This window comes from Lutra lutra, chromosome 14, assembly GCF_902655055.1.
Source record: "Lutra lutra chromosome 14, mLutLut1.2, whole genome shotgun sequence".
Lineage (NCBI taxonomy): Eukaryota > Metazoa > Chordata > Mammalia > Carnivora > Mustelidae > Lutra > Lutra lutra.
The window spans coordinates 61,565,356-61,579,334 of NC_062291.1; the positions used below are offsets into that span (position 1 = coordinate 61,565,356).

The 13,979-nt window shown below is 38.0% G+C and overlaps 1 protein-coding gene across 8 annotated transcripts in view; it reads left to right on the forward strand.

Moving 5' to 3' along the window:
* Positions 1 to 13,979, forward strand: part of BTRC (beta-transducin repeat containing E3 ubiquitin protein ligase) — a 184,720-nt gene that overhangs the window by 130,969 nt on the left and 39,772 nt on the right. Inside the window, exon 2 of one of the 8 annotated variants that reach the window (XM_047702066.1) lies at positions 1,821 to 1,919. The exons of the other annotated variants lie outside the window; for them this stretch is intronic. The gene's annotated coding sequence lies outside the window, so the exon portion shown is untranslated. The remainder of the gene's footprint in view (positions 1 to 1,820; positions 1,920 to 13,979) is intronic. 8 annotated transcript variants of the gene reach the window in all.

Genomic DNA, 13,979 nt, shown 5'->3' on the forward strand with positions numbered 1-13,979 from the left:
GGGTGGCTCAGTGGGTTAAAGCCTCTGCCCTCAGGCCTGGTCATGATCCCAGAGTCCTGGGATCCAGCCCTGCATCACATCTGGCTCTCTGCTCCGCAGGGAGCCTGCTTCCTCCTCTCTCTCTCTCTGCCTGCCTCTCTGCCTACTTGTGATCTCTCTCTGTCAAATAAATAAAATCTTTAAAAAAAAAATAAAAAGAAAGAAATTAGGGTGGTTTTGTGTGGGCAGGGGGGAGGTTAATCTAAAAAAGTTTTCTGTGGTGCCTATTAAATGTTAACAATTTACTAACAAGCAGCCAGGATTTGGAAAACACCAGAAGTATGCAAATTGATTTTATAAAATTGTGATATGGTAATACATTTTAGGTTTGTAAACTTCTTTTGCACTGAGAATGTTTTTCCTTTTCAGCGTTCCGTGTGAGATAATAAAAATTAAAAATACCTCAATTAGCAACGACAAAAAAGTAAAACTGTTAATTGAACCTTGTAATCTCCTCTTGCTGTCTGTTAGGTTTTTCTTTGCAGGCTTTGATTGTGTGTAATAAAACTGTTGCTTAATTAATGCCAGGGTTCTGAAGCCTTTGGATCCACAAAAGAGAGTGAAATGCAGAAAGCAAGAGGCAGCATCAAATAGTTTTTCTGTCATGTTAATTTAGATCTGTCATTCTTGTCCCAGTTCATGATATACAGCTCCCAACAGATACGAGGTGAATTGAAAGAGAAGCAATAGTGAATCGTGTCTTAGGAAAAACACAAGTCATGACAGAGGCTCTCCGTAGGTTAATCAAGAACTGTTTTCAGACAATATTTCACCCCTAGTTTGAGCTGCCCTTGGAATGAATGTGGCTGTTCATGTGACCAGCAGACATGATGCAAAACCAAACTAATTGGTGATGTGGCATCTTGGCTTTGTGGTACGTGCAGGAAGGGTCCAGGACTGATCTGATGTCCATTGCGTACTGTCATTGGCAAAAAGGTGCTCGTGTGTAACCAGAGCACAAGAGAAAACATCCTACTGACTTGTATTAATTCTGTTTAGAATGTTGAAAAACAAAATGGTAAAAATTTTCCTTGGACATTGGTAAAGTCTCCTTTAATTACAGACACATTTTTTGAGGAATTCATAAGCTTGAAAAGAAAAAAAAAGTTGATATTTGTTTCATATTATCACTAAAAAAAATTGTTTCTTAGTTTTAGAATGCAGAATAATGAATAACACATAACAGTCTTCACTAAAATGAATTTATTTTTAAGGTGACTCTTTACATTCTCTTCTTTTTCATTCTTTCATCCTCCCTCCTTGATTCAAGAAACTTACTCTGCAAGCCTGGTTTTATATTTGTATTTTAAACAGAGTGTTGAAAAGCAGTGTTTCTTTCAGGGTGGGGAAGATTTGAAATCCAGTAATGACAAATGAAGTCCCTTTCATTTCTGGCTGCATTCCCAGATAGTTGTGTGTATCATAATCATTGAACTTTTAGAGTCTGCTTGCATTCTTTCTGGATTGCATAGGATTACAACATCGTATTGAAATTATACTTTCTGGTGATATTTAAAAGTGAAATAGACATTGCTGAGTGGAAGCACTGGTATCATAATTTCCAGTGGTTAAGGTGTCAGTGAAGAAGGGAGTTTACAAGCATGGGAAAAGAGTACAGGCTTCAATTTGAATAGATCTCTATTATCCAGGGGGTTATTTAATGCTAATAAATACTTGTTTTAGAATAGATGGAACTAGGTTAAGTGTTTACAGCCAAACCTTTCTCTTCTCCATTGAAGAGCAAGTTTCTCCTAACACTGACCTACTTTGCTTTTATACAGTACTATAGATACAATGGTTATGCAGCCATGGAGAGAAAAATAAATGAAGACCAGAAGACTTTTTTAGTGGGAAGTGCTTGGTAGCGTGTTTCTTTGTTGGTAAGACATAGTGTTGCCACAAATCATGAATAAATATTCTGAATTCCCTAATATCATAGCAGTTATAACCATTTTTAAGCCTCCTTTCTAAGTAGATATTTCTCTCCTGGCTTTCTGTATTGTGAACTTTACAAAACTGGCTTAGGCAGCCTATTAATTATTCATATCATAGCAACAATTAAAGCAAATTAAAAATAAAAATCGTCATATTGCATTTAACCGTGGGCAGCGCCAAACTGTGTCAGCTCTGGAAGGGCCTGTGGTGTTTCCTAAGTTAAAAGTGCTAGAGGGAGCTCTAACCTTGTTCAGAGTTGTGGCATGTGGGAACAATTGTCTGTATGTGGCCATAGGGTCGCAGGTGAAGATAGAGGTTAAGGCTGCTACGTGGCAAGAATTTAAATCTTTATTAGAATTACCTGTTTTCTTTATATTCAAAAATAAGGGTTAGGACTGTCTCTATCCAATCAAATAGGACTTTATTCACCCTTATCCCTCTTTCTATGAATATAATAATCTCTTTCTAATATAGTATTCAGGAGACCCTGAATTTGGCTCAGTGAATTTTCACAAAGTGAACACACCTGGATAGTCACTGAGGGGTTGTTTGTTTGTTTTTTAAGAAAAAGAAGGAAAGAAGAAGAACATTACCAGAAGCCTATTCCTGTCCTCTTTGTCACTCCCCTCCCAAGGGTAACATTAATTTTGCCTCCTTTCAAACCTCGTATAAATAGAATCATACAACACATATTCTTTACTGTCTGACTTGTTTCACTCAACATAATGTTTTTTGAGAGTCACATTGCATATCATTATAATTTTTAAATTTTCATTGATGTGTCGTGTTTCCTTATATAAATGTACCACATTTATCCATTTTTTTTAAAGATTTTATTTATTTATTTGAGAGAGAGACAGTGAGAGAGAGCATGAGCGAGGAGAAGGTCAGAGGGAGAAGCAGACTCCCCATGGAGGTGGGAGCCCGATGCGGGACTCGATCCCGGGACTCCGGGATCATGACCTGAGCCGAAGGCAGTCGTCCAACCAACTGAGCCACCCAGGCGTCCCCACATTTATCCATTTTGCTATAGATGTGCATTTAAGTTGCCTTCAGATTTTGATAACTACAAAAAATTTGTGTATGTTTGTTGGTAAATATGTACAATGAATACATGTATCCTATTGGGTATGTATCTAGGCGGGGAATTGGAATTTCCAAACTGGTGTACAAATTTATACTCCCGAAAGTAGGGAATGAGAGTTCCATTGTTGCTTTTCCTCACTAACCAACACTTGATTTTTGGCTTTTTCATTGTAGCATTCTGATGGTATATAGTGGAATCACGTTATGGTTGTTTTGTTTTGTTTTGTTTTTAATTGTGGTTAAAAAACAAAATTTACAGTCTTAACTGTTTTTTAAAAAATATTTTATTTGAGAGACAAACAGCAAGAGAGAACATAAGTAGGGAGGAGAGGGAGAAACAAAATTTTATTTCTAATATAAAAAGGAGAAAAATAAGTATATGCACACTGTCATATTGTGTTTTTTAATTTAAATTCCCCTTAAAAGTTAAAAATTGAGCTTCTGTTTATATGTTGATTGACCATTTAAATGTGAAGAAAGCCTGTTCAGGTTTTCAGCCCATTTTCTATTGAGTTTTATGTATTTTTCTTAATGATTTATAAGGACTCTGGGATCATGACCTGAGCCAAAGGCAAATGCTCAATTACTGAGCCATCCAGGCGTTCCTATGTGTAGGTCTTTGTGAAATCTTGAACTCTGAGAGTAAGCCCTCCAGCTTTGTTGTTATTCTTCAATATTACCTTGATGTTTATTGGCCATTTGCATTTCCATATACATTTTATAATCAGCTTGTCAATATTTACCTTCTGTTTGCATCACCTAGTATAGCACTTAGCACACAGAAAGTCTTTAATATATTTGTTTAAATTAGATAACTCCACACACCGCAAATTCCCAAAGTTGTAGTTTCCCCTGATTTCTGATAAATCTAATCACATTTTAAATTTTCGTTATTTCCTTAACAGTTCTGTCCCCGATCATATCAACTAATGGTGGCCAGACAAGTTAGCATATTTTAAAATATTCCAATTCATAATTTCCCTTCCTAGGCAATGTGATACAGAGTTTCATTTAAAACTTAAGCTTCAGGGGCGCCTGGGTGGCTCAGTGGGTTAAGCCGCTGCCTTCGGCTCGGGTCATGATCTCGGAGTCCTGGGATCGAGCCCCGCATCGGGCTCTCTGCTCTCTCAGGGAGCCTGCTTCCTCCTCTCTCTCTGCCTGCCTCTCTGCCTGCTTGTGATCTCTCTGTCAAAAAAAAAAAAACAAAAAACTTAAGCTTCAGAGTTTGGTGGGCAGATCCTGATGCTTCCTGAATTGCCCAAATGGCTTTTATGTACTAGCAAATGATAACAGCTACCTTTATTGAGTGTTCATGTGACACACCCTTATATGCTTAGCAGTTTATAGATCTCCTGTTATTTCTTTTAACAACCCTGGGAAACGGGTGTTACTATTTGTTCCCCTTTACACATGAAGAAACTTGAGGCTTTTAACCTCAGGATGGGTAGCCAGCTCATTCAAGCCTATGTACATAGTTTGTACATTGCTGATGCAAGGATTGCACAAGGCTTGTCTAACACTATCTTTAAAAATAGTAAGTTGTTTTAATTAGTCCTTCAGTAATATCCAGGCTCCTTGCTGTTATCCCTAAGAAAGTATCTACCAAAATGTCTTGATTCTGTCTTTTTCTCACCCTCACCCCACATTGTCACTGCTACTCTCTTGGTCCATGTCCATTCTGATACCAGCCCACTCTTGCAGCCTTATTTAATTTACAATGTAGGCCTGTTAGATCGATCACCACCAAAAAATACTATCTCCATGGAAGATGTGCTACAAATTCTGTGTGTAATTTCCAGTGAAACTTAATCTTTCAAATGGAAATTAAGGCTCAGTTCTTCTCTATATTCATTTTCAATATGCCACCTTGACCTTGAGGACACTTGATGGCCTTTGGAATCTGAAAGAAAAAGGTCTCTCTGGGATGCCTGGGTGGCTCAGTTGGTTGGACGACTGCCTTCGGCTCAGGTCATGACCCCAGGGTCCTGGGATCGAGTCCCACATCAGGCTCCTTGCTCAGCAGGGAGCCTGCTTCTCTCTCTCCGCCTCTGCCTGCCTCTCTGCCTGCTTGTGTGCTGTCTCTCTCTCTCTTCCTCTCTGACAAATAAATAAATAAATAAAATCTTTAAAAAAAAAAAAAAGAAAGAAAAAGGTCTCTAAGATACAGTGAGCTGTGGACTATAATGCAAAAATTAAACTGGTAGAGAACAATAGCCATCCGATCGTGAGCACTATAACCTTGATGAAGCATTAAGATCCCAGTAAGTTTTTCCTGTCTATTGGCAGACTCTTCATGTAGCCCTACTATTTTGATTTGGCCTTAAATTAGACAAATTGGTGTATTGAATTGATATCATTTTTTGCAAACACAGGAAGGAGTTTTTTGTTTTTGTTTTGGGGGATTTTTTAAAGATTTTATTTATTTATGACAGAGATAGATAGCAAGAGAGGAAATACAAGCACGCGGGAGCTGAGGAGGGAGAAGCAGGCTTCCCACTGAGCAGGGAGCCCTATATGGGGCTCAATCCCAGGACCCAGGACACACAGGATCATGACCTGAGCTGAAGGAAGACACTCAATAACTGAACCACCCAGGCAACCCAGGAAGGGGTTTTTAATAGATAGATACATTTCATTTATGGACATTTTTCTAGAAAACCTTTCCTTAAATACTGGGAACTATGGAGAGAGGTGGGTGGAGGAAAATAGAGTAAATATGAAAGAAATAAGTTATATTAAGACACAGAAAACTTCAAGATGACATTATTAGGTCTTCAGTCTTTAGTGTCAGCCCTAAGAAAGTTTATTACTTTTAAAATGTTAATTTCTTAATTATGGTGTATTTTAGCATGTAGAAAAGTGAGAGAATAATAATGTTACCTGTGTACCTGTCACTCAGAATGATAGCATTTCTTTACATTAGAAATGCAGTCCTTTTAGAGAAAGGATTCAGATTCTGGAATATTTGCTTGTCCAAATAATATTAAGAAAATATTTCTCTTTTCACTTGAGGGGCATATACTTAAATTCTAATATGTTAGTTTTTAAGTAAGAAAATACAAAGAATGAATCCCTATTTTTAAATTTATTTACTCAGTTCTATTTTAATTTACCATGGAACTGAAATCATATAGACTGAAAATATGAAAGCCAGACTGAGCCTTAGATTATCCCGTCCACCCATTCATTTTACAGACGTGGTCGCATGACAGTAGAAACTTGCCCATGATCACGTAGCTACTTAGTGATAGGGCTGGTCTGTCATTCTGCTTCCCTGTTGCCGTGGGCCTGTTTATGTCTGTCAGCTATAGGAGAACTTTTCATGATGGTTTGTTTCCAGAGCACCAACGTTCAGTATGTGTTCCTTAAACAGAAAATAAAAATAGAGTAACTTCAGAACATTTGATACAGAAAATTTCAAGAGAAAAAGTTGGTACCTTTGAGTTTCATAGTTATCATTTCCATGTGAGCTTAAGCCTCACCCAGGTGAGTTTAAAAAGTTGGGTAGTAAATCAGGAAATACCTTTACAGAAACTGTTTCATGCTTTAAGAAAGGCCAAGTTCTCCAAAGAAAGGTTGTGATTTCTATTTCTAAATCAAGTGCATAAACATTATGAAGTAACTGTCTTCTTGATTTTCATTTCTTACTGATTTCATTTCATCTCCCACCTCCACCCCCAACAAATACACACATGAAATCCCTGGTGGAAGTTTGTCCTATTCTGAAAAAAAAAAAAATCTGTGACCCTCTTTCCTCAGAAAAATCAAAAATCCAGTCTCTGGCCCACAAAAATCCCATAAAAATAGGGCCCTTTGTGGGGGGTGTTAAATAACCTTGAAACTAAATCACATGGGAACAGTTTTTCTGCCATTTTGTTTGTTTGTTTTGTTTTGTTTTGTGTTGAGGGGGAGGAGAGAGAAGCAGAGGGAAAGAGAGAGAGAGAATCCTAAACAATCTCCACATCCAGCATGGAGGCTGATACTGGGCTCAGTCTCACGACCCTGAGGTCATGACCTCAGCCAAAATTAAGAGTTGGTCACTTAACCAACTGAGCCACCCAGGTGCCCCTTTCTGCCAGTTTTTGAGAGAGAAGAGGGTGGGTGCTAATGACAGCTGGAATTTTAGTCTGCTTTCAGCATTGTCTTTGCTAATCACTAAAACAAAGTACAAAGTCTGAAGGAAGCAAAATGTGCTCTGTACACAGGATGTTAGCTCTTGGTAGAAACCAGTAAAGTGGATTTTAGATTTTGGAAATTAGAATAATGCATTGAAAGTCTTGTTAGCATTCTAATAATTTCCTTATTGCTCTTCCCTCACTAAATTACAGTGTTATGGGAATGTTTTGGCAATTGCTCTGAAAGATTGAAAAAAAAATCACTGTGCACATGTCTTTTATTCCATGTTGTAGAACTTGTTTCAAGGTCTTCCTTTTGCTCTTCTCTTTCCCTCCAACTTAAACTTAGTGGAAACATCAGTGTAATGGCAAACATCATTCCTTTTGGAACTTCTTTCTTACTTTGAGTCTTAGGTTTTTGCAAGTACTGTTTTATGTATTTTACTATAAAAAACATTGGAATGAAACTTAAAAAACTTAATGGATTAAGGATTGCCACATAAGAGTACTTACGGCCAAAGCGTCAGTGTACGGATAGTTGACATCCTTGTGGGTGAGATAAGGGGACTCCAAATATGTTTTACTGTTGTACTCTCAAAAAAACAATATCCACTCTTTGAATTAGTTTGGATTAAAAATTCCGTTTACCAAATATTTTTGAGCTGCCGTTACATAGATGTAAAGGGCTTATATCATAATTTCTATCCTTCACTGTTTATTTTATTTTTTTTATTTTTAAAGATTATTTATTTATTTATTTGACAGACAGAGATCAAATAATGGTGTCTCATATATACTAAGTGACTTATAGCAAACCCAGGCCTCCCCCTATAAGTAGCTATATTCTTTTTTTTTTTTTTTAATTTTTAATTTTTTTAAAACACAGGCTCCATGCCCAATGTGGGTCTTGAAGTCATGACCCTGAGATCAGGAGTCACTTGCGCTACTGATTGGGCTAGTCAGGTACTCTAGCTATTTTTTTTGAGGGGGGATAAAAAGGCCCTTGATTCTTTATTGGGCCATGAGAAGTACCTCCACTATAACACGGCACAGACTCCACATAGCACCTTGATGTGCTGTAGAAAATAGGAACTTTCTCCAAGCCTCATCCATGTTCTGCCATCTCTTGATAATGAAATGGAGATGTGATAGGAATCATCACGCTTCACTTTTATTTTTTTTTTTTAAGATTTTATTTATTTATTTGACAGACAGAGATCACAAGTAGGCAGAGAGGCAGACAGAGAGGGTGGGGCGGGGAAGCAGGCTCCGTGCTGAGCAGAGAGCCCCATTCCGGGCTTGATCCCAGGACCCTGAGACCATGACCTGAGCCAAAAGCAAAGGCTCAACCCACTGAGCCACTCAGGTGCCCTGTCCTTCAGAATTTAAAATCTAATGTGAAAGTAAAGGTTTCTGGATGTAAAATTATTATAAAAGCAAAGAAGATTGTATTTGATAAAGGATTAAGCTAATTATAATCAGCAACTAAGTGTATTAAAGTCCTCTCTAGTTATTAAAAGCATAATGACAGCCCATGTCCTTACTATGTGCCAGGTACTCTTCTGAATGTCTTTACCCGTATTATTTTATTTTTAATCCTGACATTAACCCCTCAAAGCAAGTACTATAAGAATCACCTTTTTACAAATGAGGAAATTGAGGCACAGGTAAGTTAACTAATTTACCCCAGATCACACAGTTCACACATTGAATAAATGGTAGAGCTGTCATTGACCTGGAGCTTTATAGTCATTAAAAAGAGGAAGGGTCAAAATTTCATTTTAGAAAAACTGTTCACTTTATGTAACAACTGCATTTTGAAATTTAATCTGAACTCAACTAACTTCTGTGAATTTGAGCAAGTTATTTTGATCACCTCTGCTAAAAAAACAGATGCTGTATCCAAACTAAGCTTCTCCTTGGATAAATTAAGAAAACAATTACCCAAGTATTCCAGAGAGAAATGTATTGAGTCCCTTGATGCTCCAAGGGTTATTAAAGTTTTACCTGCAGATAACCAAGACTTCCAGAAGTTACAAGTCATTTACCTCATTCACTGCAGCTAAGAGAGGCCTGTGCTGCTGCCTCATAGGATTATTTCTTGCTGCATTTAACATGCATTAACAAGCATTTGGAAAGAGTTGAATTTCTCCTGGAAAGCTGAGTTGGCTTCTTAAGATCCTATTTAAAAAAAAAAAAAAAAAAAAGCAAAAACAAAAAACAAAACAAAACAAAACAAAGCAAAAACCCTTGTATTTTTCTAATCCAGGTTTTAGATCTACTTTCTCAAAGGCTTTCTTCAGGAGCAAGTTTTACCAAGTCATTGAGTCCTTTTTTATTGGACTCAAAAATGTAAGGATTAGAGCACAAAGAGGAGGAGGGCAGTATTTTTTTTTCTTTCCTTATTTAAAACTGGCTATATTTTTCCCATACTTTTTAATTGTGCTCTAAGTGTGTCTCTGTTTTCCTCTGGCAGCCAGTGCTTCCATCGTTCCCTGTTATTTATGGTAGAACTTAACTTTCTAATGCTAAAATAAAGGGAGGATGTGAGGGGGAAGTTGGGGAGAAGACTCTTCGTTTAAACTTTCTCCATCACAGAAATTTTATTTTGGTACTATTAACATTACTTAACATCCAGATGAGCAACCTCTCTCTGAGGAAGTTTACAGAAAGAGCAACCAGATTCCAGACAATTAAACTTTATTACTCTGCCTGAAACATTAAGTAGTGGTTTAGGAAAATGGTTTTTCATCTCCTCTCCTCTTGATGTTTATTGGTTATTGTGTGGGAGAGGACCTGTTTGTCCAATGAGCATATTGATGGTGAACTTGGTCATGCTAGGTCTCTGTTGCACTTGGTTATATTTATTCTTGTCCCCCTCATCCCTCTCCCTCCCTACTTAGCTCCCCATCTCTTCCCTAGGTCCTCATCTTTCTCCCCCTCCCCATCTCTCCCTACCCCTGCTTATCTCTCTAGCTCTTTCAGGACCCTTACCTACCCCCTCCCAAGTGCCCAACTGTCTCTTCTCCCCCATTCTCAGGCATTCCTCTCCCTTCTCTCCTCTTCCCTCTCCCGCTTCTCTCACAACTTTCTCTCTTTCCCTGTCTTCCCTTTCCTCCAGCCTTCTCCCCTTCTGACTCCTTATTCCTCCTCTTCCTCCTCTTCTCTCTCCTCCTCTCCATAGTCACAGTGATCTGTAATTCTGTATCCTCCAGGATCAGATCTTGACTTCTCTGAGTCAAAAGAGATAAATTTTGCCTGCTCTAATTAATTTGATGTTATAGACCAAAAAAAGTCCTCTAGATGGCACAGAAACATCCTCCTCCCCTACACATCAAATAATTGGCTGGTATATATATTTTTCAAGACCAAAAAGATATATACCCACCAAAATGTAAATGTTCTTTATTTGTTGATTGCAGAAATTATGGGCAATTTTTATGTTCTTTGTGCTTCCATGTTTTTCATATTGTCTATAGTGTGTCTATTATAAATGCTGTTTTTTTTTTAAACGAATCAGTCTTTCTCTGCTTGACCTCCCTCCAGATCCTTATATAATGAAAAGAAAAACAAAACAAAATGAAGAATCAGATTTGATGCTCTTGCGAATATGAATTTGGTTTGCTATTTTGATGTTTAGTTTTCCAGGTCATTTTAACTTTCAAAACTGTGGCCCCTTGGACTGCAGCATGAAGCCTTCAAGAATTGACGTTATCAGGCATCTGGGGGGCTCAGTGGGTTAAGCCTCCTGCCTTCGGCTCAGGTCATGTTTTCAGGGGTCCTGGGATCGAGCCCGCATCAGGCTCTCTGCTCAGCAGGGAGCCTGCTTCCCTCCACCCCCAGCCCACCGCCTGCCTCTCTGCCTACTTGTGATCTTTCTGCCTGTCAAATAAATAAAATCTTTAAAAAAAAGAAGATTTGGCATTATCATAGCACATGGTGGATATTAAATACAGTCTCACAAGTTAGGCTTAACTCAAAGTTCTATAGGACTTTTTCTGCCTTTCTCTCCCCTACCAAAAATTTAGTTCATGTTTTGTTTTTTTGCAGTCTTCTATACTACGAGGGTGGTCATTGTGAATGGACTTGGTGATTCGTACATAGATTTGGTTTCAGCACTGTTCCCAGTTTTAGGGGTTAGAGGGAACTGGTATTGGTGAGCTGCCATTATTGGCCCTTGTTCACTGCCCTTAGTACTGTTGATTATAAAAGGCATAAAATTCATGCGGTACTAGGCTGTGATATCATCTCTGTTACAGTTAAATGTTAAAATTCCAAGTTCAGATTCAAGTTTGACCAAAAGAAAAACTTCTAGACTATTTCCTTCTCATTGGCTAACTGAGGTGTGGGAGTTAAACATAAGATTAGATGGACTGTTCGAGACAAAGTTACGCATCTCCTAGCTATAGTGTGCTCATTTAAGAAAGGGTTAAATGGTGTAGTTCGTGAATGGTTTTCTAGCTGCAGGGGTTTTTGAAAAGAGATCTTGGAATTATGCAGTTAATTGAATTCTTCAGGCATGGACTTACGGTCATTGAAAACGTGAGTGAGCAAAATTCTCTTGCTTTGCTCCTAGATATAGTTCATACAGTGTCTTAGAAGTCCTGAATTCTTTTTTCTTTTTAAGAATTTTATGCCTGTTTATGCAGGTTGGACATTTTATATGATAAATATGACATTTTAAGAGAGTTTACACAGTGTATTTGTTCTCTTGCTTGCCTCTCTCCCTGTTTGGTTTCTTTTGTTTTGTTTTGTTTTGTTTTTTCGTTTTCTTCTTATTTCCTCACTTCCCCAAGTCTGCAGTACTGGTGCTTTTTCCCGTTTTTCCCCATCTTGTGAGCAAAGTTTTAACAGTACGTAGGAAGTTAACTGCCTGGAGTCTTTTAAATATAAGTAACACGCAACCAGTAATAAGCTGTCGGTTGTTTTTTTGCTGCCTGCAAAGAAACATAAACACAGTGCTCATTTCTGGCAGGTTTTTACTGTCAGAGTTTCTCCTATTATATTTATCTTACAATTTGCCAGGGGGTGAAGTTATTAAGTTTTAGCAGCAGCCATCGATCAAGTTCACAAGTTAACACGATAAAGGCTCTGTGCCGCTCCGATCCGGGGAAATGATGATCCTCACTCGGTAATTAACTAAATGAGAAAGTTAAATCTTACTTGAGAGCTGGGAGAGATGAAAGAGAGGTGTTTGTCAGTTTCTCAGTGGAAATTAGAAGCAGTTTTCTGCAATTCCCTAAGCTGCTGCTCTGTCATATTTTACATAAGCTCTGGGAAAACGTCTTGTAATTAGTGCTGTCATGGAGGATTTTTTTTTTGCTGAAGGATGTTGGAATAATTCATTAGATTATCAAGAAAGGCTTGTGTCCTGAAATGATTAGCACAGTGAAATTTAAACCATTAACGATAACAAGTTTAGAGCTTGCTGCAGTGCAGAGGCACCCGGGGTATGTCTGTGCCTATTTCAATCATTTCTTATAATTAAACATTATGTCCTTTTCCCCCCCCATCAGTAAGACCCATCCAAAAATCCTTTTAAGGTGGCACTGCCTACATCAGTGGGTTTACCAGCCTTGGAGGTGTGTGTAGTTAGTAGCTATAATAATGAAGCAGTAAATTAAACTGCTGTGAGTTTTTGGTTTAGAACAAAAGAACCTATTGGCCTGGAAGCTATGAAGTTGCATGAGGGAACCCACTACAGAAACAAGAGCCCCAGTTTTGAAGCCTAGCAGTGTTAAGTGACTTTCTTATCTCTTGAACTGCCCCAGAAACCTGGAAATAATAAAAATGGCTTTGTTTTGATTTTGATGAATTTTTATATGGCTTTTCCTATAATTAGTAAGTTTAAAAAAAAAGAATAGAAAAGATTGGCAAGTGTCCAGTCTTTTTAAGTAATCATGTATACTGGGATATTTGTGAGTTTGTTTTTAGTGAGTTTTATTTGAAAGAATTGAAGTGATTGCAGGCTTTTTTTTTTTTTTTTTTTTTTTGACAGAGAGAGAGGGAGAGAGATCACAAGTAGGCAGAGAGGCAGGCAGAGAGAGGAGGAAGCAGGCTCACTGCTGAGCAGAGAGCCCGATGCGGGGCTCAATCCCAGAACCCTGAGATCACGACCTGAGCCGAAGGCAGAGGCTTAACCCACTGAGCCATCCAGGTGCCCCTGCAGGCTTTTTCTTGTTGGTTATTAGAAACCAGTCAGATTCATAATGCAAACTTTCCTTCTGCTGACAAATCTGCCCCTTCCTGTCTTCCATGTTCACTAATCAGATCTGACATATTTATGAGTTCACCTAATATGTAATCATATTTAGTAGAAGCTCTTAAAATATTGATATAATAATCCCACTGAGAAATGTGATGCTTACTTCTGTTGAAATGTATGTCCCATTCTATATGTAGGGCCACCATTTTCTTTTCATTTGCACCCTCACTTCACCCTCCCCACCACCCCCCTCAAAAGAGAATGGAACAACAAACTACTTTGGTTGCTGAAAGTTATAGTGGTTTTTTAACTGAAAATTAGAACAATAAAAGCTGTGATCCCACTTTTGAACACTCATTACCTCTCATTCTGCATGTTCAATTTGTGGCCAGATCCTTTCTTTAATCCCTTAAAATTCTTAAATCAAAATCCTTTAAAATTCTTAAAAAGAAAAAATAATTCAGGACTTCTAAGACACTGTATGAAGTTCAAGTTTTTCTTGAAATCCCCTGTTAAATAAAAGATACCCAGATGCCAATGGGCCATAACCCTTCTGGGTTCCTTTTTGTTTCTGTCCTAGCTCTTTGGGATCTCTAGAG